Raw genomic sequence first — 24,283 nt, 5'->3', positions numbered from 1 at the left:
TTGCTTTCTTGGAACACATAAAGATAATTAAATAAATTTTTCCTTAGGGGTAGGAGAAAGTCAATAGACCACTAAAAGGACCTAATTTACCTCCCAGGATTAGATTACTCAGACTTAAAACAGGGCAAAGTACACTCAGTGCAATGCCAGAAGAGCAAAGTTTTCCAGAAAGGACTAGTGTTTGGTTAATGTATTAAAACTAATTTTTCAAGCACCTCACACCTAGGTTTCAGGTAAAAGGAAAAGAAAAAACTCATGATGATTCTGTTTTCTAATCGCTAGAACATTTTTCAGTGCAGTGGAGTCTTTGGTTTGGATGGTGCAAGGATCAAATCTATGTTGTAAGAGGAAAACCAGATGACCTTTCAAAATGCATCTAAAATTTCTTCAGCCAACTCAAAATGAATGAGTCATGTTGACATCATACTAGGGACCCATGTCTTAAGGTAAATTCCTAATTCTTACATGATATATATATTTTTAACCTTTGGCCTATTTCCTGAGTGATTCAGTTGGACTGTTGTGCAGTGTCACTTCTCACACATCTCAGAGCCCAGGTGGACTTCCTGATGGAGTTGGCTTTAGATACCATGATGCCTTTTTAGCATTTTGTAGAAAGAAATAAGACCCGATCCAGTTTCAAAACACCCTGGTTTGGGAGGATTCTGAAGTTCTCTAAGACCTTTAAAATGCTTTAATTTCAATTCAAGGATGGGAACATGAATTAATTCAATTATTCAAAAGACAAAGGATGCCTCTAAGTGATCCTTCAAACATGGGACTTATTAATTCACTCAGGAGATATTTACTGAATACTTATTATGCACCAAGCGCTCTTCTAGGTATTGCAGTGTGGCTGAAATCCTAGACCTACCCAGTACTGAGTCAGAATTTTAATGTCATAAGACACACTCCACTGATCAGTATATAATAATAATAAATAATTAAAAATAAAAATTCCATCAATTGAGTGTTTCAGAAATGTGAGAGCCAATCAAAATCTTGGCTTTATCACTCAGTAGCTATGTGACCTTCGACTTCCTTTCTCTGAGCTGATGTTTTCACATGTCTCGATTGTGTCCAACAACTACTTTTATGAGAGGAATGGAAAAAAATGGCTGTGACAAGCTAAATGCAAGGGGAACTGCTTTGTGAGCTCTCAACTTGCACTGTTCACTGGTTAGGCTTTATCTTCCAGGGGTCAGCCAAGCCAGTGGGAAGCCTACGACATTCTCCTGAGTCACTTAGTGAACTCCTATCTTTCCTTAGGCTTCACTTGAACACAACTTCCTCCAGATTCCTTCCCTGACATCTTTGGTGAGTAGATGTGCCTGATATGCATTTCTAGGGTATCCTGTCTATCTGTATCATAGCATTTGTCACGATTTAATGTGGTGGATGTGTGTTCTGTCTTCTATCTTCCTGCAAAACTCTATACTTCAAGAGGGCAGAGAAGGAGTGTGTTCTGCTTTCTATTTTAGTTCCAGTATTTAGAAGGGTCTATTTGTTATTATTGAATAAATTAATGAATGTATAGCTGTATCCTACAAGCTAAAGAGGAATTTATGAAAGAGATAAGTGAGCATATTTGTTCTATATTGGTTGCCTTGCACTTGTATACATATAATTTCAGTTAAGCCTCAAAACCAGTATGAGTGGTGAAAGGATGGGCATTTTGATGCTTGTGTGCTGACAAAAATGAGGTTCAGAAGGTAAAAGCATTTTTCTGTGTTTGCAGAGCTAGAAAGTCAGAAGAGTAGAATTGGAATCCAGTTCAGTCTGATACCACATCTTTTGTTGTGTCCACTAAATCACAGAATTTCTTAGTACTAAGAAACTATTCTGGAACGTACAACAAAGGCAACTGGGAAAGGAATTACCTGGAATTTGATCTCTGTAGATGCCTTTCATTTAGTTTATTTTTCATTTCTATCTGTTGCTTTGCTCTTATCAAATACAGATAAATAGCAGCTGCTACTGCTGCTGTTGATTGTGATTTCTGTTTGAAAATGAAACCTTGAGCATCTGTTCTCTCCTTTTATACTTTACTCTGAAAGGAAATCTATTTTTTTTTCAAAAGGTGATTTATACACATGGTAAAAAAAAGTAAACAATATAAAAATATGTTTTTAAAAAACATATACTGTGAGTATTTCTGTGTACTTTGCTTTTGTCACTAATATATCTTTAAGATTATTCCATATTGGTACATAAAATACATATTTCATTATTTTAATGATTACATATTACTTAATTCAATTTGCAAAATGGCAGTTTAATAATATGATAACCATAGAAAAAGCAATCTAACAGAAGTTGCAATGTTTTATCAGGTGAGTACTACACTGTTATTTTAATACTTACCAGTTAAATCAAGCAATATGACTGCTAAAAGAATTCTCATAAAGTAGGAAAGTACAATTTATTTCTTATTTATTTTTATATTTAAAACAATAAATGTGTTTAAAAGTCTCAATCCTTTATTGTGAATTACTCGTGCCTGACTATCAATTAGAATAAGAGTGCTAGAGCTAAAAGTGTCTTTAGAGGTCAAGTAAAACCGTTAGAAGGAACACTGTGTGTGTGTGTTTGTGTGTGTAAGACTATTTAGAAAAATAAGCTTATATAAAGGTACAATAATGTCTTGTTTATTGACTATCTACTTTGAGTCTGGCAGATCATCAACATTTTATATCATTATCTTATTGCTTGTAATCTTAGGGATAGGTACTATTATAACATTTTTATTTTACAGGTGAGAAACATAAATGCAAACTCTTTCTGATTCCAGCTTCTGTGTTTATAACCATAGCACATTATTTTGTCTACTAGATGTAAAATAACTAAATTCCAGAAACAGTCTCAGAGCCTACCTACTTAGCCTCAATCTTCAATCCTGGGGATCCCTGAAGGGGCTCCTGCAACCTTTAGAGTTTTTCACAACATGGTTTTACAACTGTCACAGAGCCCATGCCAGGGTTAATAGTCAGCCACTACCTACTAAGGTAACTGTGCCAGTTTTGAAAAATATTAAACTACTTCTAAACCATTTAGTAAATAACCCTCTGTGGCCCAGCTACTCTCTAAGACTGACTGTTTGTCACGGACTGAATGGTATCCCCAAATTTTGTATGTTAAAATTCCATTTCCCAGGACCTTGGAATGTGAATGTATTTGGAGATAGGTCTTTAAAGAGGTTAAAATGAGGGTGTTAGGGACGTATCCTAATCCAATATAACTGATATCCTTATAAGAAGAGGAAGAGACACCAGGGATGTGTACCAACGGAGGAAGGGTCATGTGAGGGCACAGTCAGAAGGCAGTTGTCTGCAAGCCAAGGAGGGATTCTGAGGGGAAATCAAACCTATTGACACCTTGATCTTGGACTTCTAACCTCCACAACAGTGAGAAAACGAATTTCTGTTGTTTAAGCCACCCAGTCTGCAGTATTTTATTATGGCAGCCCTAGGAGACTGATACACTTGTTTCTGTCATAATCTGGAAACAAAGAGCTGATTCCTGGTGCACACCAGAGGCCTCCCCATGGGAACTAGCTCTGATTAGTTACTCCATGTGACTGTAGGTATTTTGCTTGTTTTCAACAATCTATGCTGTAATGAATGTTCTTGTACATATGTCTGTATATTCATCTGGGGATATAGTTGAATATACATTTCTAGAAATAAAATTGCTAGGTGGGTTGACCGGTTGACTTAAGCCACAAAGGGCAGAAAGGTCTAGGCAGCTCTGTCAATGACTTTAAGTGAGAGCAAGGCTGCAGAGCTCCACTGCTGGGAATAAAGGCTTAACATAATGCCTTTCTCCTGGGCATCCTTTGCCCACAAAACTTATCCATAATGACAGTTTACATTATGTTCATTCCTTCAGGAATAATTACTGTGCCTCCATGTGGAAGTTTTCTCATTCCAAAGAAGCAGGATCATCCATCATATTAATGTGATATGGTTTTGCCAAATGCCAGATGAATTAGCAAATGGTATTCAACATAACACATTCATCGATTCTGACTAGTGCTTAAATAAAATCATATGGATATATCTTTGGAAAATACTAGTGGGCATTGACAATATTTTAAAAAGTGTCCAGATAGGTATATTGTTCTCTTAGTTACTTAAAGCATTTAGAATTAGGCTGGGCGTGGTGGCTTACGCCTGTAATCCCAGCACTTTGGGAGGCCAAAGCAGCTCAGGAGATCAAGACCAGCCTGGCCAACATGATGAAACCCCGTCTCTACTAAAAATACAAAAATTACCTGGGTGTGGTGGTGCATGCTTGTAATTCCAGCTACTTGGGAGGAGGCTGAGGCAGGAGAATTACTTGACCCCGAGAGTCAGAGGTTGCAGTGAGCTGAGACTGTACCACTGCATTCCAGCCTAGTTACAGAGCAAGACTTGATAAAAAAAAAAAAAAAAAAAAAAAAAAAGAATTAAATTAACTTTTGTCAAAAGATGGCTCTTCTTTAATATAAATTGAAAAAGGCCATAGGCAGAAATTCTCCAGACTGAGGATATATCAGAATCATTGCAGTGTGTTAAAACACAGATTATTGGACCTTACTCCAAAATTTTAGACTGAGTAGGTCTGGAGTGACATATGGTTTTGCATTTTTAATAAGTTTCCATTGATGATGATTGATGCTTCTGGTCTGGAGAGTACACTTTGAGGATTGCTGTTCTTGGAAAGTCTTTTACAAGATTTAAGTCACATACCAATCACTTAGATAGCTTTTGAAAATACAGATTTAGATCCAGTAGTCCTAGGTGGTGCTCAAGATTATACTTTTTCTTTTTCTTTTCTTTCTTTCTTTCTTTTTTTTTTTTTTTTTGAGACAGAGTCTTGCTCTGTTGCCCAGGCTGGAGTGCAGTGACATGATCATGGCTCACTGGCACCTTGAACTCCTGGAGTCAAGGGAAGATTCTGCATTTTGAAAAGCTCCTAAGAGATGCTGTTGGTCCACGGGGCACACTTTTGAGTTTCAAGTGTGCTTCAATGTAGAGTGCATTTTAGCTGGCTGACGACTTAGGGGTTAACTTTTAAAATGTGTATAACTTTTCCTACTTTCTTGCAGTTTCTCTATTGAATGTTAAACACCTTGAAACTGATTGCCAGGCCTTTTAATGTAACTTGGCTCATGGTCTTCTCACCCAGGAAATGTGATCACTTTGACCCATACTTTCTACCTCCCAATTTTGCTGAGGCCCAGTTTGATAGGTTTTCAATTACATGCTCAGAAATAGAAACTGGGCACAACACATCTTTGCTCATTGAGACCATGTATATGCAGAGTAGTAGATAAGTAATTTACATTGGACACAGAACCCAGGGCAGGTATGCTATTTGCTCTCTTGTTACATAGGAGAGGCAACATGAGGGGGGTGGATTCTAAAGACTGTGTAAGGGAAGGAAGGAGATAACCTTGATGATCGGGTGATGATAACAGTTTTCTAGAAATAGGGTGTGGCCTAGGTAGAGGTTGAACGTCCAGAGTGGGGACAATTACCCATACACAGTAGCTGACTTCTCCAGCACAGACTTTTCAGTTTCATGAGGCCAAGTGTCATAGAAGGACTTTAGACATCCATTGTCAGTTTCCAGCATCTATTCCTCTGTCCTATCACTTCACCTACCAGTGTACATCAGTTCAAATTGGGATCATTAGGCTCCGAAGACTTGAATCACAGAATCCCAGAATCTCAGAGTTGAGAAGAATCTTCTGGCTTTTTCTCCTCTGAAAAAACTTTCTCCAAATGTAGAAAAAATTTGCACCTATGGGGATGGGAGCATGGAGGAAAAGAGGGCAGGGAAGAAAGAGGAAAGGTATGGGAGTGCAGAGGAGAGGAGAGAAGATGAGACAAATGAATGATATATGGGTGAACTCCCAGGAAGCCTACAGTACTGAGGGAAGAATGCATCCTTGAAAGACTTTACCCATGTAAACTGGCCTCACAAGGGCAATGCCGAATATGCGCTCCTGAACCTGATCAGTTTTTGGCAATATTGCTCCTACAAGGGAGTGCACAAGGGGCTGCTCTTCAGCTTTCCTTTGGGAGGAAAAAGCAGGGAGAAGTTATGAAATTCTGCGTCTGTGTGTGTGTGTGTGTGTGTGTGTGTGTGTGTGTGTATGTGTGTGTGTGTGTAGAGAGAGAACATGCGTGCATGTGTGTGCAAGAGGGAGAGAGAAACTGAGACAGAGATGTAGAAAGAATGTGGTTTTTGAAGTGAACAAATGATCCAGGTGTACCGTGGGTTGTCCCATGAATCTTATTGTTCCTATTTTTAGACCCTCAGAATACCTGGGGCTTTATGAGTGAAAAACAAAATGCAATGGTATGCATTTAGTGTCACTGGAAACTGTGTAATATTGTCAAACTTTCCCTTCATATTCTGAGAAAAACATGATTCTAGGTTTTAAAATACTGCATGCATCTGTCCCTTCACCTTTATAAGCAGAACCAAGGACAAAGCTAGTGTTGTCTGCTGCTAGCTCTGACAAGTGAGGGCGTTATAAAATAGATGTTAAAATTACTTACAAAATGCAAAATTCTATACTCTTCTTTGCATGCTTCGGCAGTCCCCTCCCAAAACTTTATTTTTAACTAAGAGGATTTCAAAGCTTGGTATTTTCAAGAATTACAGTAGTGATTGTGTTCTTTAAAAAATAGATTGCATTCCTATGCATCAGCAAAGGTTAGAAAAGTATGTAATATTTTCACTCATGTTTTATCTTTTAATAGAAAGATTACAATAATGATACTTTAAATGGAATTTGAATAGCATTTTTAAACCAATTTTGTAGAAACCATATTTTTGTTCTATCTTTTTTGTACACATTTGAATTACTCTTAAAGTTTCAAATTCACTGTATTTCCCAGAGGTTTCCCTCATGGAGAATGGAGCATTTTGCAGTTAAACTTGCCTAGTGGCTGAAATTGTTCAAAGCAATTTGTCCAAGGTTGCACCTGAATTAATGTGGTGAATGGATTGTATATTATGTTACTTTTTAAAATTCAAGACACAATGCAGCCTTTTCAGTTATTCAGGACCAGCATTAAAGTATAAGCAGAGTAAATGATGTGACATATGATTTGAGAAGAAATGCTGAGAGACACTCTTTTCCATTTACTTCCCTTTTCTTCCTCCTCGGGGTCTAAACTTTCTTAGAAACGCTTTGTGTCTAGAAGTATGAGGGCAGATGCAAATGCCTGTTTAAGGGGTTAAATGCAAAGCAATGACTAAACTATGACTCTTCTGGGTATATGTGTTTATCAGATGACCTAGCAAGAACTTACAGATGGGGAATAACATTATCAAATGTTTACAAGATAGTGGAGAAGGGAAAAGCCCTGATTTTCTTGCTCCAATTTTCTTACTCAATGTGTATGAGGAGTGGGAGAGCTTTAAAGGGATACAAATATTATTTAACTGCCTGGAAAGCTTAGTTGGTAGAGCCTGAGACTCATTTATTTATTTATGTATTTATTGAGACAGGGTCTTGTTCTGTCACCTAGGCTGGAGTGCACTGGTGTGATCACTGCAGCCTCAGCCTCTTCCAGCCTGCAGAACTGTGAGTCAATTAAACCTCTTTTCTTCATAAATTACCCAGTCTCAAGTAGTTCTTTATAGCACTGTGAGAACAGATGAATACAGAAAACTGGTATCAGAGAAGCGGGGCATTACTCTAAAGATACCTGAAAATGTGGGAGAAATTTTGGAACTGGGTAATGGGCAGAGGATGGAACACTTTGGAAGGTTTAGAATAAGACAGGAAGATAAGGGAAAGTTTGAACAATTTGCAGCCTGACCATGTGGTAGGAAGGAAAACCCATTTTCAGGGGAGGAATTCAAGGCTTCAGCAATTTGCTTAAGTAAAGAAGAGCCGAATATTGATAGCCAAGAAAATGGGAAAAATGCCTCAAGACATTTCAGAGACCTTCATGGCAGCCCCTCCCATCAAAGCCCTAGAGGCCTAGGAAGGAAAAAATGATTTCACGGGCCAGGCCCAGGGTGTCGCTGCTCTAGGCAGCCTCTGGATGTGGTGTCCTGCATTGTGGCTGCTTCAGCTCCAGCCATAGCTAAAAGAGGCGAAGGTACAGCTTGGACTGTTGCTTCAGAGGGTGCAAATCCCAAGCTTTGGCAGTTTTTGTGTGGTGTTGGGCCTGTGGCTGTGCAGAAGACAAAAGTTGAGTCTTGGGAGCCTCTGCCTAGATTTCAGAAGATGTATGAAAATGCCTGGATGACCAGGCAGAAATCTGCTGCAGGGGCGGAGCCCTCATGGAGAACCTCTTCTAGGGCAGTGCAGAGGGGATATGTGGGGTTGGAGCTCCCACAGAGAGTCCCCAGTGGGGCATTGCCTAGTGGAGCTTTGAGAATACTACCATTCTCCAGATCCCAGGATAGCTTGCATGGTGCACAGCTTGCACTGTGCACCTGGGAGAACTTTAGGTACTCAATGCCAGTCCATGAAAGCAGCCACAAGGCCTGTACCCTGCAGAGCCAATGGACAGAGCTGCACAAGGCCTTGGGAGCCCACCCTTTGCACCACTGTGGCCTGTATGTGAGACAGTGAGTCAAAGGAGATAATTTTGGAGCTTTAAGATTTAATGACTGCCCTGCTGGGTTTTGGACTTGGATGGAACCTATAGCACCTTTGTTTTGGCCAATTTCTCCCTTTTGCAATGGGGGCATTTGCCCAATGCGTGCATGCACATTGTATCTTGAAAGTAACTAACTTGTTTTTTATTTTACAGGCTCATAGGCAGAAGGGACTTGCCTTGTCTCAGATGAGACTTTGGACTTGTACTTTTGAGTTAATGCTGGAATGAGTTATGACTTTGGGGGACTGTTGAGAAAGCATGATTGTGTTTTGAAATGTGAAGAGGCCATGAGATTTGGGAGAGTCCAGGTCTGGCTCTATATCTCCACCCAAATCTCATGTAGTTGAATTGTAATTCCCAATGTTGGCGGAAGGACCTGGTGGAAAGTTACTAGATCATGGGGGTGAACTTCCCCCTTGCTGTTCTTGTGATAATGAGTTCTCACAAGATCTGGTTGCTTAAAAGTGTGTAGCACTTCCCTCTTCACTCTCTCTCTCCTGCCCTGGTCATGTAAGACATGCTTGCTTTCCCTTCACCTTCCACCATAATCTTGAGTTTCCTGAGGCCTCCCTAGCCATGCCTCCTGCACAAGCTGTGGAACATTGAGTCAATTAAACTTCTTTTATTCATAAATTACCCAGTCTCCGATAGTTATTTATAACAGTGTGGGAATGGACCAATATGCATCTCTATTGGTTTTTGAGCCAAATTCTTCAGAGAGAAATAAAATGGGTCAATTTTACTTTGCTTTGTTTTATGTGTCTATTTTTTTTTTTTCCCTAGGAACCATGTGGAGAGGTGAGTGGCAAAAACAGGATTCAATTGATCATGGATCTCTGGTTAGTAATTTTAATTTCACTATCTTTCTCCTTTTACCAGCTGCTGCCAACTATTTTTAATTCTATATTCTAGCTATTTCAAGATTCTCTCTTTGGTAGATTATAAAAATATTAACAATTATTATTTTGTTGGCATCCCTTTCATCAAGAGATATAGTCTATTTCTCCACTCTTTAATTCTGGGCTGGCCTTGTGACTTGCTTTGGCTCATAGAACGAGACTGACACACACAACAGTGTGCATTCTGAGGCTGGGTCTCAAGAGGCCTTGCGTATTTCTTCTTGATCTCTTGTAGCCTTCACTGTGTGAACAATCCCTGATCATCCTTCCAGAGGATGAGAAACCACAGGGATCAAAATGGAGCTGTTAGAGCTAAGTCCTTCAGCTTAGCCAGCTCCCACTTGACCAACTGTTAATAGGTGACCACAGATGTATGAATCAGCAAGTTGAGTTCAGGTGAGCATGGCCCAAATCAGCAGAATTCCAATGAAGCCCAAACCACTCTGATGACCTGTAGAGTCTTAAGCTAAATCAAGGTTTTTCAACCTTGGTAATATTGACATTTTGGACTGAATAATTCTTGGGGAGGAGAGGTACTTTCCTTGCACTGTAAAATGTTTAGCAGCATACCTGATTTCTAATAACTAGATGACTACAGTATCCTCATTCCCAGTTGTGACAACAAAAAATGTTTTTAGACATTGCCAGATATCTCACTCACTTCCCCACCTCAGTGGTTGAGGACCAGTCAAATAAATAAGTGGTAGTCGCTTTAAATCGATAAGTTTTGGGGTGGTTTTTTTTTGTATGGAAAATGCTAATTAATACAGATTCCTCTTTCCTAGTTCTACTGATATTGTCATACATTAGGTTCCTACAACTTTTCTTTGACTCAATTTTTGCCAGCTGCCTATCTAGTCTTTCTCTTAATACTTCCTATGGTTTACTCCTATAACCCACTTCAGACATTTCAGCTAGTGGTTAAGCAGATAAACACACAAACACAAATCAGTAGCACCTCATAACCTGCTTGGCAAAATTCCAAACTCCTGACATACAAGGTCCTTTATCATCTAGCTTCACTATGAGCCTTATGAGGAAGTTTATATATGCCCCTAAAAAGAATGTTGTTGAATTTTAGAGTTCTTAGGAGCAGACTCTAGTATAGTAGATATTTTCTATTTTATTTGGTATTCCTTATGCTGTTTTCCCTTGACTTGGGGGAAAAAAACCCCACATCCTTTTTGAGAAATTATCTCTTCTTCAATGTGTGCAAGATTAAGAAGCCTGTCAGTCAGAGTATCTTGACCTTTTCTAACCAAAGGGATGGAAACATAACTTTGAGTAGGCTAAATAGCATTTGCTTTAAGATGTTCTTGAGGAGAACAATGCAAAACCTTGAACAATGATTGGTGTGTCCTTATTCTATGCTAGCCAATTCACTCCTGTATAATGGTCTGGTTCTTGATGTCCTAGTTTGTGTTATTTCTTTAAAGCCCATTGTAGGCTTCTCCTCCTGTTCTGGCTGTGATCCTCTCAATAGATTCCCTTTCTCATTATGTTATTCAGAGTTCTGCTGTCTTAATTGATCATTCTCACAATAGAAAACAACTAAAACATGAGTAAAGCGAGAATAAATGACAATGACCAATGTGTTTTTTATGACCTTAGATAAAGTATGCATTATTTTTCAAATTAAAATTAGTTTTTATCATTTAAAAGTATAGACTAACCATAAATTTATCATAAAATGTCGCAGCAAGCTAACTGACTCCTTTTTCAGTCTGAAGAAAAGTTGGATGGCTGTGAAACCAATGGTTTGGTAGTGAAGAGACATCAATGAATGAGTCTATAAGTCTGTGGCTACATATGACAAATTCTTGGAAGTATTGCATTCCTTTTTATTTAAGTCAATATATACGAACTAAATCTGATTGAGGTTTTGTATGTAATATTTCCTCTTAATTATTTTGCAATATTGACAATATTTTCTGAAAATAATCATTAATTTTGATATATTTAATAATATATACCTTTGACTAAAATCAGTGTGTATTTCTCCCAATCCAGCCCATATTAATGAAATACTATTATGTCTTTGCTCTATCTATCTGTAGGAGAAGAAAAAATAATTTTTTCTCAACCCTTAGTCTAGCCTCCTTCATTTCTAACTAGCTAGCTAGCTATCAATCATATACCAGGGAATCCATTTCCTAGATGCTCCAAGTATTTATAAACCTTATCTTGCATGCCAGAAGTGGGGGAATCAGGTAGCTTAGAGGTTATTTATGCTCTATGCCACTTCTGTTTTATATCCATACTTACGAGCAGAAGGCATGTTATAAATTTTCTTCTTTTGACTCTGAGACTCCATTATACTTGTTTAGGTTCTTGAGAAACAAGAGGATGCCCTCTTGAGGTAGTTATTAGTGCTGTATTCCTAAATGCTTCGCGTCTTCTATTCCAGGTACAGGAGATCATAACTTTCATCCTCACTGTGGCTGAGTGGGGCCCTGTGATTGGTTCTGAATAATAAGTTGTGAGCAAAAGTAGCACATGATATTTCCAGGGTAATCATTTGTTAACTAAAGTGAGAAGCTTCAGAATTCTCTTTTCTCTCATCTTAATGTTTGACATGGTGTTGCCTGAATGAATATTATGAGCAGAGTAGATGAATGTATAGATTGAACAAGAAACAAAACTTGATTATTTTAAGTCAACAAGGTTTTTTCATTGTAGCATAACATGACTTTTCCTGCCTGATAATATCTTTATTTCTGCAAAGTAATTCTTCAGAAATCTGCCTTTTCTCCCAATGGTAAATTTGTCTGGACAAGTAAGGAGATCATCTGAAGTCCCCCAGTGATTCTTTTGCCCGTAGTCTAGAGTCTCCATCTTGGTCTTCTTTGGTATATTTGAAAGCACACCTAACCTGCCTGCCTACCTTTTTATCCACTTCCACAGGTTTATAAAGTCTCTTGAAATCTTGAAAATGTCTTAGACAAATGCCCATCATCTAAAACTCTATACTTAAAAAAGCACAATGGAGAAATTATTCTCCCACCATCCCCTTTATTTTTTATTTATTTATTTTTTTCAGTTTTCAAAATACTTTCCTTTTACCTAGCAAAAGTTTCTAACATTTCAGCCTCTTTGACCTCTTCTTGCAACAGAAGGGGAGATAATAAATAGTATTTGTCTCCTTTTTTGACCCCAAGTTTAATAAACACCCTTTCTCCCTCCTTCAGTCTTTTTATTTCTGTTAGCTCTCTTTCAGTGTGAATTTGACCTTAATGCCTGACATATCCTTTCACCTAGAAAAGGTGAAAGTAGGATGGGGATAGAGATTGGGGGGCACAACACGTACTTTTTCTAACATTTTCTACTCAAAGCACAAACCATGCCCTGATTTTTAAAAGATACTGTTAGAATTGGTATTCACATGAACTCAGTTCTGATGTCATTTATGGTGGTTGGAGTGTAACAACCTGTAGGTTTTGTGATTCCAGAGGGGTTATATACCTGCATGCTGACAGGAAGGCAAAAGAAAGCCTCTTTTTCTACTCTTTCCATTTAGCTTGAGCTAAGTGACCCAACAAAGACCAATAAAAACAGAGAACAGAAGAGAAATAGGGTAGGGCTATATGGGTCACAATAGAGAATAAGTAACATCAATGCGAAGTCTGTAGCTTAATAGTTTTCACTAACCGAGTGGCAGCTCTGAGATGGGTTTATTTTGAAAATTCAAGGTTGAAGCCTTTTTAATTTGAGAAAGAGGAAATTTCTTCAGGATATGTTATTCATTCCTTTATGGTTAGAGTTTTGTTTTGTTTTATTTCAATAATTCCTTTTTATGAAGCACAAGCCTTCTTAATTTTTTTTTTTTTTTTTTTTTTTTTAGTTCTGGAAAAGGGTGGTGTATAAATAAAATGAAATAGTTCCTATATCTCTTATTGACAGGTTAAATGGCTGGGAATGCTCAGTTGAAAAACATCATGGTGCTCCATTTTGGCTCAGTGGTGATGGAATAGCCATGATGGTGTAGGGCTTAGGAGCTTTAAATTTGTCATCTTTGTTCTAGGAAGTATTTGAGTAATAATCTCTTACATTCTTATACTTTAAGGAAGAAAAGGGACTATACTTTTTTTCTCAAAATATAATCTTTTTTACTTTAAAATCTTCAGAGAAAGAGTTCTCTGGACATTGGACATTCTCGTTTCTCACAAGTTTTAAAAATTCTGTTTCAAATTGACAAATTGTAACTGTACCTATTCATGGGGTACATAGTAATATTTCAATACATTTCATTTAACATAATTTCCTCCCACTTTATGCATGTTGTAATGAATAACAGAATTTCATTAATTTCTACTGCTGAATAGTATTACAGTATGTGTGTACATATACATATATATACATACACACATACATATATCACATTTTTTTATCCATTCATCTGTTATTAGACATTTATGTTGATTTCTAATCTTGGCTATTATGAATAATGTTGGCATAATATGGAGGTTTAGATATCTCTCTGATATAATTATTTTTCTCTCAGAGACAAATGTTTAATAGGGAGTTATAAATATAAATCATATTTTTGGCAGTTGCAAGATGAGCCGGTGGATCCCCAACATCATGTGATAATTATTTCCTTTCCTTTGGTTAAGTGCCCAGCACTGGGATCGCTGGATCATATGGTGGCTGTTTTTGTCATTTTTGAGGATCTTTCATGCTGTTCACCATAGTGGTTGTAGTAGCTTATATTCCCACAAACAGTATTTAAGAGTTCCCTATTCTCTGCATCCTCACCAACATTTTAAAATTTTTTGTTGTTTTGGTAACAGCCATTCTAACTGGGGTGAAATAATACCTTACTGAGGTTTTGATTTGCATTTCCCTGATGACTGGTGATGTTAAGCCTTTTAAAATATATTTGTTGACCATTTGTTTTCTTTTAAGAAATGTCTATCTTTTAACATGAGATTTTTGAGGGAACAAACATTCAAACTACATCATCCTTCATATATGATTTTCTTAGAAAGTTTAATATATACATTATTTCCATAAGTTTCCAAAGTTACACATTGTTATGTCATGTATGCATATGTTTTTGATGTAAAAAAAGGATCAGTGAAAACAGAAAATTATAGCTTAAGTTACTTTTCTCTATGCAAAACCAGCCTTATGAGTAATAGGCTGCTATTTGCAAAGTCTGTTGCTTTGTTTTTTTCTCTATACCTTTGACTGAAATGTTGTAAGGTGATTTTTCTTCTTTCATCTTTTCTTCTTTGATCTTGGCCTATTCTTGAAACTTTTGTCATAGTCCTTGCCTATTGCAGGTTATTTAATATTGAACTTCATTATATCTTTGCAGTATTTGTTTGACTCCATATTTATACTCTGCCTTTCTGTAGGCTCATCTCCCTAATGTTATTAAGTGCTAACAAATTTGGAAAATGGATTTAATGAAGGAAGTGAACAGTTCCTAGACTGACCTTAAAATAATTCATTCATATTTGTTCGTATAGTTACCATAGAGTGATTTTCATAGGACTAACTCTTAAAAAATTCATTAAAAAAACGGTAACAGACTGAAAGAATTCACTGTAAATAAATTTAAAGTTACTTATATTTCTTCATTAAGAGATTATTTGACTCTAAATTCATTGTTTACTAAAAGCACAATCTTTGATGCTCTTCTTTTGTTACTAAGGGGCAGCACATACATAAGGAAGATCTGGAGTGACTTTGTTGGCCATGGCGATTACAATGTTAAAAAAAATGCCTCTTATATGTAATGCATAAGCAGAAAGAATTTAACAGAAAGTCCACCTTCTAAGATGATCAAGGAAAACAGGATGAGAAGGAGAAGAGAAAACTTAGCTTAGAATAAAATTATGAGATTAGAAAGATCTAAAAAGAGTAATTTTAGCAACCAAAATCAAGTTTACATTCCCAACCTATTAGCTAAATCTAGAAAAGAAATTGACATTCTAATGCAAGTAGCTGCTTGAAGAGTTTAGACAACTTTCTTTGCATAGATATTTAGATAAAAGCAAATTAATGAGTATGTTTTACAAAAAATTATTTTATCTGTGACATGGAATTTAATGGAAGAAAAGTATTCTCTAGAAAAATAGACTCAAGGGAAAACAGCCAGAACTCTTACAGCTTATAAATGAAGTGCCTGAAGGTAGCCTTAATATAGTTTGTTAAATGCTTCCAAAGAGTTGCCAACAGGTCTCCACATCTTTGAACTAAAACATACCAGGTTTCTTAAGGAAACTCAAAGTAGGTCCAAGCTGGCACAGCATTTCCGGGCCATGTGATCCAACTGAAGTTTTTCAGTCAACACTTCCTAAACAAAGCAGAGCAGAGTTTCTTATGTAGGCAAAATTTCCTTACCTCAATGTCAAGGGCTGCTTTTGAAAGGCCTTGTGATGAGGCCCAAGGGAGTTTTGATCTGAGAATCACAGGAAATGTTTTTTTCCACTTTCCAATAAAATTCAAAGTTTTTGTAACATGACCACTCAGTCTTTGTATAATTGCTTTGTTTTAATAACTTATGTTGTATAATGAGGTAAATAATTCACAGTGTAGAATGAAAAAGGTGTGTGTGTATGTGTGTGTGTGTATGTGTGTGTATAAAACTATTTGCAGGGAACTGATATTAGTAATTATAGTCCTTTTTCAATCCCTCACAAATATAGTAGAAATGAGTCACTTAGATGTGCATTTTGATGTTGCTTAATTAAGGAGCATGCTGTTTACAAAATTATCCTTAAAGAAGAAAAACGTTTCAGTTAAGGCCTTCCACCTGGCTAAAATGCATATTGCTATTTCACTGTTAGATTAGAAACATCTGGGAAAGTCTCCTTCTGTCACTTTAAAGTGTACTGTGTTATTGTTATTTCACAGACAAAATTTTCTTTGTTTTCTATCTATGTATACTAATATTTAGTATTTAAACATATAATATTTAAGTATTTGAAAAAAAAAAAAAACAACCGCTGGGAAGCAGGAGACCAACTTGCCAAAAAAAAAATCAACCACTTTTTGGTTTTTAATAGTCTATATATGAAATCATTTAGTGAATAGGTTGTAGAGTTTTTTTTTAGATGAGAAAAAAATTGCCAATTTTAAGTAAGAAACTATAGAATGTCATTAATGCTAAAAAGAAAACAGTCTTCTATAAAATTTTGACCCCACATCCCTATAAGTAAAATGTTTTGAGCATGCACCATTATATACACTTCACTTATTTATGTACCACATTATAAAACACACACTTAAAATAACATAAGAGTATAACAATGAAACAGCATTTTCTCATACCTGAAGGAGTATACAGTCATTCCTTTGGTATTTGTCGGGGACTGGTTCCAGGAACCCAGCAGATACTGAAATCCATGAATGCTCAAATCCCTTACATAAAATAGTATATTATTTTCAAATAACCCAGGAATATCCTCCGTATACTTTAATTCATCTCCAGATAACTTAAAATAAGTAATACAATGTAAGCACTATTAAGTATTTCTAATATTGTATTTTAAAAATTTATATTACTTTTTATTGTATTTTTTCCAAATATTTTTTATCTGAGGTTGATTGCATTTAGGCCTAAGAGACCCATGTGTACAAGGGCCAATTGTGTACTATCACTACAAATTTGAATATTAAGAAAAATTTCATGTAGATATTTCTTCTACTCTGCAATTTTTTCAAGGCTCCAGAGAACCTCTTTAAGCCAGGGGGCACACACAGCACAGTTTCTGTGGCCCCTTTACCAGAGGACACATGACAGGGGAGAGACAGGTACTTCATCCCACAGGGTGGCTCTCATTACTCAGTGTGCATCAGAAGCATTTGTATGTTTTCAAAAATACTGATGCCCAGGCTCTAACCTCAGGATTTGGTTTCCATTAGTCTGCTGCAAGCAGGATCTAGGCATTGATAATTTAAATAATCCTCCCAGGAGAAGTTAGTGTACAGCAGGCATTGAGAATTCCTGCCCTAGACCCTTGTTGGGGTGCCAAAGGAAATTTCCAGCAGAATGTGACTATGGTGATCAGCCATAGTGCCTGGTGGGGCAATGGAGTAGCTGCGAGGACATGGTGAAAATAGTGATCTGTCAGCTTCATTCCACTTACTTGTTTATGCAGTCTTCTCTTCCATTTAAATTGTTTATACTCTTTGGGGGTATGAGTCATGTCTTATCAGTCTTATCACCAGGACCCAAAATACTGTATGACATATGAGGTATTTAACAGTGCTTATCGAATAGATGCCTTAATTTATTAACTCCTATATATGAATCAGGGGCTCTTCCTCAGATGTAACCTAGAGCTTCTGAATTAAAAAAAACAAAACAAAACAAAACAAAACAAAACAAAACAAAACAAAAAACAGGCAAAGATCTGACAAAAGTTTTTTTTAGTTTCTCTTTCAAACCTAGGAAATAAGAGATAATGATATACCTATGAATGTCAGTTGGCAGACATTGTAAAGTGTTTTTCAAAGCAGTGGGAGTTCTGAACCCAGACATATATGCCAACCACAAAACTACAAATAAATATCTGTGTTGCAATTAATAGCTTATTTGGAGCTGGATGATTTCTGCAAGCATGGAGTATTTTAAATCAGGAATGAACTAGCACTGAGCAAATTCTGGCAAGTTTCTCTTAAACATCCAGAGAGATGTTTAAACATCACTTAGGTGCTTAAACAGTTAGAAACACATTAATTTCAGCCATTATTTTTGGTTATAAGCTGGTGTCATAACCGACCTAATCCATTTTCTTTCTTTCTTTTTCTTAAAATAATCTGATCTATAAGAACAGTTGGCAGATGTTATTTGAAAATGGGCTCCATGCACCAAAATTCTGTGGAAAGCTACACAGATAATGGAGAAAAAGAAAAACAAACAAACAAGTCATTTTCCTACTTCTTAAATGAGACAAGGAATTCCCATTTTGGAATTTAAAGAAAGAAAAAAGCAAACCTCAATTTATAAGTGCTTTGCCAAACATATAAATCACAGGCATTTATGGTTTATTTTTGAATACTCTTAATTGCTAAGACATAAACTCGACATTTTAAGAGTCTCTACATTATTTATCCAGTCTTACAACCTTGAAAGAAACAAACTGTCCTAAAGCATGAGCTATTTTTAAGTGAGCTAATATCTGTGGAATCCTTTCCCTAATGGATTTCAGGGTTAAGGGCATGTCTGATCCACTGTGCAAGAAATCAAGATGTGCTCATTTCCTACCCTTCCACTGTATGCATGAAAATGATGACGACTTATCCTCAAAGTGCAAACTAGGAACTGTGTGTCAAGTGATACATAAGACTATGTCAAACATACATGTATGTAAGACATGTGTACATCTAAACACTCCTAAAGTTTGACTATATAATATCACTTTTAATGTCAGAATGAGAAGAAGAAAGCATTGAACAAGAATAAAGAAAAATCCTATATTGACTTTTTTTTTTTTTTGAGATGGAGTCTCATTCTGTCGCCTGGGCTGGAGTGCAGTGGTGCGATCTCAGCTCACTGCAACTTCCGCCTCCTGGATTCAAGCAATTCTCCTGCCTCAATCTCCTGAGTAGCTGGTACTACAGGTGCACGCTGCCATGCCTGGCTAATTTTTTTGTATTTAGTAGAGATGGGGTTTCACTGTGTTGCCCTGGCTGGTCCCAAACTCCTGAGCTCAGGCAATCTCCCCGCCTCAGCCTCCCAAAGTGCTAGGACTATAGCCGTGAACCACTGTGCCAGACCCTATACTTCTTAAATTAAAAAGCATAACCACATCTTCTCTAAGTTCTAACAAAATCCTACACATAATTTCAAGAAATACAATAGTATGATATCCTTTATGGTACTGTGCTACTTGGATGAAGACAGCAGTTGATGGGGATAAAGAAGGATGAGCCCAGAGAAGAAAATGTTTATTATTTGTCAACAGACAAATGGGCAGATGCTAGGAGTAAGTTGAGGAGTAAGTAAATTCAGAGGGATTTTTTTTAAAAGTAACTGGTGAGGGTGGCTTTAGTTTACAAGATTATCCATGCTTGCTATTATGACTGTGCTTCCTGTACTGATTTCCATATCTGTTCAAGCTGAATCCACACACCTGTTGATTGGTACTTTGATTGCAGAGGTCTCTCTTAAATGTAGCCGAGAGCTTCTGAATCAAAATAAATAAATAAATAAAGTTAAGACATCTGATGAAAGTTTTTACCTGTTTGTCTTGATTTATATAGCGCATCTTACAAAGCCATTGGAATTAAATCACATATCCATAATCTGTTAAGAAAAGGTAAGAGGAAGAAATAAAGTTATATGAAATTGGGACTATTTTGAAAATTCCAGGATGTATGTTGGCATATATTTCTCAATTGTTTTTTCAACTGTTTGAAAATTCCTGTTGAGGCTGTAGATCACCTTGTCAGTGGTTTCACCCCATCTAATAAAATATGAAGATCCTATCGACCTTTTGGTGGAAACTGCTTGTACCTTGGAATTTGATAATACCATGTAGAAACCAATATACTAAATTGTAAGAGACAAAAGTTTATTTACTCCACCTACTGTTGAAATTTTATCATAAAAACTGATATTCTTTGGGAAAACAATTATAAAAGCCACAAATTATAATACCTATTCAGTTTTAATTTAAAAATATCTGAATTTTCAGCCAGTCACAGTGGCTTTGCCTATAATCCCAGCACTTTGGGAGGCTGAGGCAGGTGGATCACTTGAGGTCAGGAATTCGAGTCCAGCCTATCCAAAATGGTGAACAATGCCACTCCCCATACCCGCCACTGCCTCTACTAAAAATACAAAATTAGCCAGGCATGGTGGCATGTGCCTGTAATCCCAGCTACTTGGGAGGCTGAGGCACAAGAACCGCTTGAAACCAGGAGGTAGAAGTTGCAGTGAGCCGAGATCATGCCATTGCACTCCAGCTTGGACAACAGGGTAAGACTCTGTCTCAAACAAACAACAACAACATCAATTTTTAAGGAAAGAACAAGTTTTCTACTGCTGATTCCATTAACTCCGACTATACAACTCAGATTGCGTTTTTGAAATAGCACAGCAAGCTGGGCATTAGTCCTGGGTGCTCCGAGGTAACTTCTCTGAGCTTTAATTTTCTGATTTGTGTGATAGGAGTCATTCTACACACCCACTTTCCCTCAAGGTAGTTGAGGGGAAACACCGGAGCCAATGGCCAAAAAATAAGCCTTTTGACAACTGAAGATATTGGTGTTCCAATCCGGAACCTGCAGGAAGTATGCTTATGACCCAGTACCTAATCATAAAATGGTGTCTTTGCACTCTGGCCTCCTGGCTCACAGCTCCTTACAGACTTGAATCGGAAGTGGTTTTGGTCTTTTCCTTTCATGAGGGCAGGAGTCTCACTGCAGTCTCCAGCTTTGGGAAATGAGTATTTCTGTTGCCTTCTTGCATGGAACGCTGTCTGCTCTTTAACTGACAAGGGCTAAGCTCCTGACTGCTATTGTCTACCTTGAGTTCTGCACCTGCTTTTGCTTTGTGTTTCTGCCCAATAAAAATGATGAACTTGCTTTTGAGATGGCCTATGTCTTTTTAGTCTCTCTGTTACCAACCTGTATATGTGTTTATAGTAGAGAGTATGCATCAAAGCCTGAACTTACCCAGACAACTTAGCTGGAAGGTTTCACTGGTGAAAGTATTTCATAAACTGTAAAGTTCCATACAAAGATCAAACACCATGTTGATGTGTATAAGAAAGAAAACCTAAAGTTTATCTTTTTCTGAACTTCACCAGCCATTCCTGAGAATATTTGATGTTCAGTGTTTTCACTTCAATAGCACCAAAGATCAGCGACTCAGTGTGGCCCACAAACTGCTGGTCCATGGATTGTTACTGGTCTGGGGCAAGATAAGTTAAAAAAGTGAGAGTGAGCACTTAGAAAATTTTAGGGCAATTTGACAAGGTAATTTTACATTTGTTATATCTAATAATTCAAAGAATTAGCTTATTATACTTTCATATCTTTTAAATTTCATTTTTCTTGTACTTTATAAAATACCTGTGATGAATTGAAAATTGAAACTAGGCCCTTTACCATAGATAGGTTTTTACTGTTACTTATGCTTATTATATTTAATCAAATATGATTCCATCACTTTAACATGTGCCATTATCTTTATATATTAATACAAAAGAAGAAAATAATGCTACCAATTAAGCTATCCATAAGGTCTCTATATCACTTGGTTTTTTTTGTTGTTGTTTTGTTTTGTTTTGTTTTGAGGTGGAGTCTCACTCTGTCACCCAGGCTGGAGTACAGTGGTGTGATTTCACCTCACTGCAGCCTCCACCTCTCAGGGTCAAGCAATTCTCCTGCCTCAGCTTCCCAAGTAGCTGGGACTACAGGTGCGCAACACCACGCCGAGCTAATTTTTTGTATTTTTAGTAGAGACAGGGCTTCACCATGTTAGTCAGGCTGGTCTTGAACTCCTGACCTCATAATCTGCCTGTCTTGGCCTCTCAAAGTACCGGGATTAGAGACATGGGCCATCACGCCTGGCCTCACTTAGTTTTTAAATTTTTATATTTATTGAAAGAGCTATTTTAGATTTAACACGATTTTAAAGAAGTGCATATCACTCCTATGTGGGTATAAAAGGAAAACGTTAATGAAGAAGGGCCAGGGGTGGTGGCTCACACCTGTAATCCCAGCACTTTGGGAGGCTGAGGTGGGTGGATCACAAGGTCACGAGATTGAGACCAGCCTGGCCAACATGGTGAAACCCTGTCTCTACTAAAAAAAAAAAATACAAAAATTAACCATACTTGGTGGTGGGCACCTGTAATCCCAGCTATTGGGGAGGCTGAGGCAGAAGAATTGCTTGAACCTGGGAGGCGGAGGTTGTAGTGAGCTGAGATCACGCCACTGCACTCCAGACTGGTGACAGAGCAAGACTCCATCTTAAAAAAAAAAATTACGCATCCAATACAGGAATACCCAGACATACAAGACTTATAAAGAGACTTAGACTCCCACCTAATAATAGTGGGAGACTTCAACATTAATATTAGACAGATCAATGAGACAGAAAATTAACAACGGTATCCAGGACTTGAACTCAGATCTGGAACAAATAAATGTAAATAACATTTATAGAACTCTCCATTTTACACAAAATATACACTCTTGTCAGTACCACATCATATCAACTTAGAAGTTTAAACGAAATGTAGGTTGGCTCCTTGTTTGTTACTCTCTTCCCTCATTTTCTTTCATGTCTCCATTATTAAGGACAATTATAGGTATACCCATATTTAGACTGCATTCTAGCCCGGGCAACAAAGCAATACCCCTATTCTCTCTCCCTCTTCCTCTTTCTCTTTCTTCCTCTTCTTTATTCTTTTTCTTATTATTCTTTTTCTCTTTCTGAAAAAAAAATTAATGAAGAATATATTCCCTAAACTTCTTTACAATTTGAGTCCAATACTTCTGACTCACTTTTCAACTTAGAGTTGTTAACATCTGTGTTTTCAACACAGTATTGCCCCAGAGCTGAGAAGATGGCATTTCTTTAAATATTTCTTCAACATTAGCTGTAGATTTTTCTCCCTAAATTACTGGCCTTACTAAAAAGTGTCTATGGGCAGTTACATGTATTCTAGGAGCAAACCATATCATAACTTTTCATGCCTGTAAGTACTATCCTTTCTTAGGTTCTATAGAGCACTGGATTATTGCTTTGCAAGAAAAAATAAAATTGTGACTATATTTTCAAGAACAAATTTCTGCTTCTCCAGTATCAAACGTATACTCAATGTTCTGTTTCCATCCTTTATTACAAATACAATAATTTTTTTGGTTAATGCTCAGTTATATTGTAATCTTTTAAAATAGTTTTAAAAGACAATTAAACTCAACACATATATTATTAACAAGGCATTTAATTCCATAGATGTGATGAAAATATGAAAACTGTGACTGAGCTTGAGAATGCCTAGGCAAGGTCTGGCTGACTGTAATTGCAATCATATATTATAAACTGTATCCTAATAACATGAGCTGTCTTTACAATCTTTCATTTATTTATTTTTGGAGATGGGGGTCTTACTATGTTGTCCAGGCTGGGATGCAGTGGTTATTCACAGGTACAATAATCATAGTGCACTGCGGCCTCAAACTCCTGGTCTCAAGTGAGACTCCCAAATAGCTAGGACCATAGGCAATTGCCACTACAGCCCACCTTGAATTAATGACTTTCAAGAGTGAGCTATTATTTTGCATATAACTTAAAGATATCTAGGTTTATGATTAATATTTATTCCCAGGAGAATCACTAAACTTACTTAATGCTTCTAAATTTTAATTCATTCAATGTAAAGGAATTATCTAACTGTATGGAAATTGCAACATTCCATTAACTAAATCAACTAACTAGCCTACTAGAGAGCTTAGTAAATAGACAAGTGGTTTAATTTATTGAACTACCTACTCCAAAGACAGAGTATTATAACAAATTATAATGTCTAACACATTATAACAAACAGCACTTACAATGTGGAAGGTATTATTCACAGCAACCTTTTAAATTAGAGTACTATTAGTTCCCCCATTTGTAAGACCAGGTAACAAGGGCACAGAGAGGTTAATAAGTTGTGGGACCAGGACTCAAAACCATATGACTACCCCAAGGGTCCAGAGACTGAGCTTGTAACATATGCTATTTTGTTTTTCAACAAGTGAAATTATTTTGGCTACATTTCGAGTTTTCAGAAGATCTTATGGTTAATTAGAAAA

At 36.9% G+C, this 24,283-nt stretch overlaps 2 long non-coding RNA genes across 7 annotated transcripts in view; one reads left to right on the top strand and one right to left on the bottom strand.

Annotated features, from left to right (window-relative positions):
* Positions 1-1,086: 1,086 nt before the first annotated feature.
* On the top strand, positions 1,087-11,130 carry LOC141585593 (uncharacterized). Its single transcript, XR_012519144.1, has 3 exons — positions 1,087-1,317; positions 7,530-7,585; positions 9,399-11,130. It is a non-coding gene; the product is annotated as an uncharacterized LOC141585593 (long non-coding RNA).
* Positions 10,794-24,283, bottom strand: part of LOC120368343 (uncharacterized) — a 57,699-nt gene continuing 44,209 nt past the window's right edge. Inside the window, exons 5-7 of one of the 6 annotated variants that reach the window (XR_012519143.1) lie at positions 21,149-21,386; positions 19,711-19,775; positions 10,794-17,812 (exon numbers count right to left, since the gene is read on the bottom strand). This is a non-coding gene — a long non-coding RNA (uncharacterized LOC120368343). Of the gene's footprint in view, positions 21,387-24,283 lie in introns of all 6 variants that reach the window. The other 5 variants (XR_012519139.1, XR_012519141.1, XR_012519140.1 and 2 more) reach the window with 5 other exon arrangements.

Source organism: Saimiri boliviensis, chromosome 9 (assembly GCF_048565385.1).
Source record: "Saimiri boliviensis isolate mSaiBol1 chromosome 9, mSaiBol1.pri, whole genome shotgun sequence".
NCBI classification, from domain to species: domain Eukaryota; kingdom Metazoa; phylum Chordata; class Mammalia; order Primates; family Cebidae; genus Saimiri; species Saimiri boliviensis.
Note: the sequence above shows the minus strand (reverse complement) of the source record. Positions and strands in the feature narration are given on the sequence as shown.